Genomic DNA, 6,072 nt, shown 5'->3' on the forward strand with positions numbered 1-6,072 from the left:
TGTTTTAAAGCCCCATTTTCAGAAATCATTTGTGTCTTAGTGATGGACTTATATCTCACCCTTCATAATAATTCATATAAATCAATAACACTAAAACAAGTCACGCAAATGTGAAGGCAAACAACAATAGCATATACATATATGTGGCCTATACCTTGCAGCGTCTAGATGTTCTTTTCTTGATTAAGTTGAAATGGCAAAAAAAACATATTTACCTCCCTCAAGGAGGTTATGTTTTTGTTGCAGTTTGTTGGTTCGATTGTCTGTCAGCAGGATTACGCAAAAACTACCACGCCAATTTTCATGAAACTTGCTAGAGGTGTGTAGCATGAGCCAAGGAAGAACCCATTCATTGGAACCACCTAGGAGCAAATTCAAAAAGGGACGTTTAATGAAAGTCAAGACAAATTGAACTACCACTTCCCAGACGCTTGAGTCTTTAAACGGGTTTAAAACTTCTTAAACAAACATTTTATTATTTATTTTAAAGCCTGCCATGATGTTAACTTTGAGGATATCCCTCCAATAAAGGGAACATGATATTTATTTGCCATATAGATCAGTCAGAATTGGGCAGTGGTTGTTTGTGATTGATGCATGTAAACTGTTCCTGAACATGTCCCCACAGCGCTATCCAAAGTCCACGCCTCGAAGGATAACCTTGGACAACTTTCACATTTATAGTCATGATTCTACGAGGAATCGTGATGTCCTTAAATAAATAAAAGCACTACATGAACACTGCAAATGTAAGTGAATAAATAAATAGGCACTAAACTCAATCGCGTGGATATAGCCATAGTGGAATAGAATGGACACATCTACATTCTGCAACAGTACCTCCACCGGTTAAGTTAGTCTGAAGGTGCTTTCAGTCTGAAGAGTCGGAAGGAGCTTTCACGTTGCCTGTGGAGTCTGTGGATTGTGCACACGTCTCTTTTGCATGCCCTTATAAGGAGCTGGCAGGGCGTTTCTATACGAAAATTCAGGTGCAGGAGAACGCGTGTTCAATTTAAGAATCAGTGCACAGCTACTGACACTTTGGCGGTTTAAGAACACATTTCCAGGCGTTCATGAATCCGGCGGAGATCTTTTCTTAGGTTTTTCGAAGTCCGTAAGAAGATATTTAAGAAGACACTTAAGAAGATGTTCGAGAATGAGGCCCATTGTTCTGAATGACACTGTGCTCCCTAAGTCAACCTTGTATTTACCTTTAAGAAATAATACAAAGCTCTTCCAGTAGCCTTGTGTCATGCAAACAAATACATTTGTGTGACCACTCTTTCCCAGTGATGACCCAGTGCTCAACTAAACAGGCTTTCACTCACCTGTGTGGTTCTACTGGGCCTCTAGATGCAGTGACAGCATCACATTGGAGTTTATTTCCAGAATAATTCAAAGTAAAAAACAAACATCTAAAGGATAGTAATATAATTCATGTTGAATACTAAAATTACCTGAAATTGTCTTAAGCCTTTACTGCAGCAGCATATTAAGTGCATTCTTTGGGATCACCACACTGTACATTTAGTACATATCCTATTAGGGAAAGATCACCACACTGTACATTTAGTACATATCCTATTAGGAAAGATCACCACACTGTACATTTAGTACATATCCTATTAGGGAAAGATCACCACACTGTACATTTAGTACATATCCTATTAGGGAAAGATCACCACACTATTAGGGAAGGAAAGTACACAGAAAACACAGGATTCCAACTTCCAACTCATTTCCACAGAAAATAGAGCTGACCTCTCCTGCGCCCACAGGTCGCACCGCAGCGAGGGCCTGGACTGAAACGGGTACCAGATGGTCTGTGATTTCTACGATGTGTTTGACGGCAGCCTCTGTGTATGTAGCGAGGGCGACATAGAAGTCCATGGCTTTTGATCATGTCAATGCATCCAGGAATGGTGGGTAGGTTGAGTTTCAGGAGTTCAGAGGTGGAGTATCCCAGCGCCATGCCAGCCAGAGGAGAAACCAGTCCAGTGCCATTTACACCCGGCAACCTAGCGTCGTTAGCCAGCACGAATGGGACAGCAGGGAGGCTATCTGGAGGATGTCCCTCGGTAGCCACGGGTGAAAAACCAGCAGAAGAGACAGAACACAGATTAACAGATGTCAGATTTAACAGCAGCAAAGCCTCCAACATTACCTTCATCGAAGGTGTCGTCGACGTCGCCGACAACTGGTGGTGGAGTCAACTGGACCCGCTGGTATCAGCAGGTAGACCCGTCAGAAGGAGAAACGGTGAAAAAACAACGCCAGCATCCCCTCCTTGTTCAAAAAATCGAGTATAAACAAGTTTCCGGTATGATGTTAGGTAGCCGGACTAACGAAAAGCCTTATAATGTTTTTAGACAGAAAAAAAAGAACTGCAAACAATGGCTACGTACAGCGATTAAACTTAACCACACTATTAAATACTAAAGAAGAACTAAAATGTATATTAAATTATGAATGGTAGAAAATCAAACAAAAACTATCCCAGAGAGTGGCGGCATACTCGCCAGCGTCCCCGTTACTAGGCAATGACAGAATATTGTGTGTGTGTGTGTGTGTGTGTGTCTTCATGCCTTCAGGGAGGAGGCTTCACTGCAGTGGCTGAAAGAGCTCAAGTCTAAGAAGCGTTTGAGTCTGTATGAAAATGACAGTTAAGTCTCAGAAGCAGGTGAGCTAACTTGTGTGTGTGTGTGTATATTGTCTGTATGTTTATGTATATTCATGCCCCACAAGTTTCTCTGCTTATCAGTTGGTTCTGATGCACAGACCGTCTGTCAGACAGTGCAGTTCATCATACACACTCTCTCTCTCTCTCTCTCAAAGTGGCCTTAAAACTGGAGACTCTGAATATGAAATCTCAAGACAGAAGCCTTAACCTTTGACCTGGAGTTGACATGGAATTCCACTCAATCCCATTTTCCTCTTTCAGTTTCTCTGTTCCTCCTGCCTGAGACACATACATGTGCATGGTACCTCTAGTAGTCCCATGGACAAAGGAACAAACCACAGACACACAAACGTACTGAACACAAATCTGAAGGATGGTCCAGTCACACCATTGTTTATCTGTCACTGTAATTAGGATTTGTTGTTATTGTCGTTTCTGTTAACTGGTTATTTGTAAACATTTTGTTTCATTCTTGTTGTAATGTGTAAGGGATCAAGGGATAATTGAGACAATCATCTGAAGCATTTGCCATAGGATCACAGGACTGGTTTGTAATTGTCAAGGATTAAAACATGTCATGTGACGGTGTCATCCCTGGGCTCACAGTCAGAGAGACTGTATATTGTATGTATCTGCAATAAAGTCAAAGTGTAATCAAATGCTATATTTGTATTATTGCTGGATTGGGACATTGAGCTGTATTAAAACATGCTAAGAAATGTGATCAGTGTTCAATCCTTTCATCTGAAGATCTCAGTAGTCCAGCCTTCATCGACTTACCCTTTTATATTTCAGCACTTTTTCTTCATCTGGTCCTCAGGCCATGCCTTGCTATTCATCTACGTTTCTAAGCTAGCTGAACCTTGTCTGTTTGTTAAAGGGGCATTTCTGAAATAGTACTTCCTGTTATTTAATTGGAAACAAAAAACTCCTACAAATGCTAAAAAAATGTCATGTGCAGTGACGTGCGGTGAGGTTCGTGGCTGGTGAGGCACTGACTTTTTCAGAGTCAAATTTACAAATACATAAACCCAATTTAGTAACGGCGCCTATTAACGCCCGAAACCTATTAACAGCCTCACGCAGGTACATGTTACTTAATATTGATTTCTATATCAACCAGGATAACGGATTTTAAACACCATACGCTCCTACCCAAAGGGGGTATTTAACTTGTATGTGTGCCAAAAATTGCAGTACAGCGTTATTTAGTGTACTAGACAGCGATGTATTTCTGTGTGTACAAACCCTCATGGAACGAACTGAACGAATTCGATTTCGCAACGAGAATTTGTGAGGGTCATAGAGCTTTCCATAGACATATATACAGAAAGGCTGTTAATGGGTTCCACCTCCTGTATCAGCTAATTGCCTATATGCCACGGTGAGCTGACGTACTTCCGCCTAAAATCTCAGGCACCACGTTCACTTCCGCTGCAATGGCATCCATCGACCATATTCCAAAGCTAGTGAAGAGAAGAGAATCGAAAAAATTCAAATATCAGCGAACATCTGGTACAACTGCCGAACACTGTTGTGTGCTTAGTTTTTTTTACTTTTCCTGTGGATGAGGAGCTCAGACGTAAGTGGGTAGTCGCCATCCGCAGGGATCACTTTGTTGTTACACCTCACGCCCGGGTGTGTAGTCGGCATTTTAAAGAGGAGGACATAAGAGAGCCTACATCAGAGAACGGGCGGCGATTGCTCAAAAAGGGAGCTGTTCCAGCATTATTTGAGTGGAACAACTTCTCCCTTCCCCCTCCAAGACCGGGGGTCTGGGAGAGAAGACCGAGACCGCCACCCAAGGAGAACCTTCCAGAAAGCGCTGACGCATCAGGCCTAGATGACCATGACTATGCCGTGGGTCCTGATCCCGCATTTGTGGACCTGATGCAGCTCTTCAAGAGGAAACCCGCCAGCTGAGACAGCAGGTCGAGAGCCTTACTTTGACGCAGAGGTTCGGCATCCACCGTTTTGCTTCCTCGGACAAAGACATCCGTTTCTTCACCAGGTAAGGCAACTTCAGCCTATTAACCCAGTGCCAAGGAAATGTCTCTAATGTTACCTAGATTGTAGAGGACAGTGTATTGGGTACGTGGCTACGTGTAGCCTAAAATGAACAGTGTTGGGTAAGCTACTTGGGAAATGTAGTGAGCTAAGCTACCAGTAAATGTAGCAAGCTAAATCTCCATGTGATGTCGATTCAACCTGTAGCTTCTCATGTAGCGAGCTAGTTTTGTTGTGTTGGTTAGCTTAGAAGTAGCTCGCTACATGAGAAGCTACAGGTTGAATCGACATCACATGGAGACAGTCGATATGCCAACATACCAACATACTTTTTTTATTTTTCAAACTTCATGCCAGGAGAATTCTTCTGTGGTTAATAACAGGATAATGTCTACCGGTACCTGCAATGTTAGTGAAATTCATGACTAAAGATAGTTGGGAATGCATCATATTTGTTTATAACTTAATAAAGGTGTATAAATTTAAAATGGGAATATCTACAAGATGCACACATCTCTATTCTGTTTCCCTAGGTTTGCATCACATGACCTTCTCATGCGTTTCTGGGCCTTGATCGAACCTTCTCTGCCATCAATGACGTGTGTAAGGCAAGCTCAGAGAGGCACACTCACTGAGGCAAACGCTGCCATCCACTCCCTTCAGCCCATCGATGAGCTGTTCCTATTTCTAAATTACCTGGCCCTTGGCTCCAAGCAGCGGGATCTTGCTGACCGGTACGGAGTCCATCAGTCCACAGTCAGTCGGATCATCACATCGTGGAGCAACTTTTTATATGCAGTGCTTGGCTCAGTGAGGATTTGGATACCCCAGGAGCAGATCCAGGAATATTTGCCAGCAGATTTCAAGGACTACCCTGACACTACTGTCATCCTTGACTGCACGGAGTTGAGGTGTCAGTGCCCATCTTCCCCGCTCCTCCAGAGGGAGGTATTCTCCAGTTACAAGTCCCACTGCACTTTGAAAGGACTCATTGGGATTGCCCCACATGGAGCAATAACATTTATATCTGGACTGTATGCCGGGTCAATCAGCGACAAGCAGATCACACGTGAATGTGGTGTGCTTAAACTCCTGAAACCTGGGATGGCCGCCATGGTAGACAGAGGTTTTCTAATTGATGACATTGCACCGTGCAAAATTTACAGGCCAGCATTCCTGTCCGGCAGGTCTCAGATGTCAGCTTGTGATGTTAGGGAGACCCAGGCCATTGCACGTCTCAGGGTCCATGTTGAGCGTTTAATTCGGCGGGTAAAGGAGCACAAATTCTTTGATTCAGTAATCCCCCTCCGGCTTTTTGGAAGCATTAACCAAATTTACACCGTGGCCTGTCTCCTCACAAATTATGAGAACGGGCCTCTTGTAAA

This window comes from Clupea harengus, chromosome 21 (assembly GCF_900700415.2).
Source record: "Clupea harengus chromosome 21, Ch_v2.0.2, whole genome shotgun sequence".
In the NCBI taxonomy this organism is placed as follows: domain Eukaryota; kingdom Metazoa; phylum Chordata; class Actinopteri; order Clupeiformes; family Clupeidae; genus Clupea; species Clupea harengus.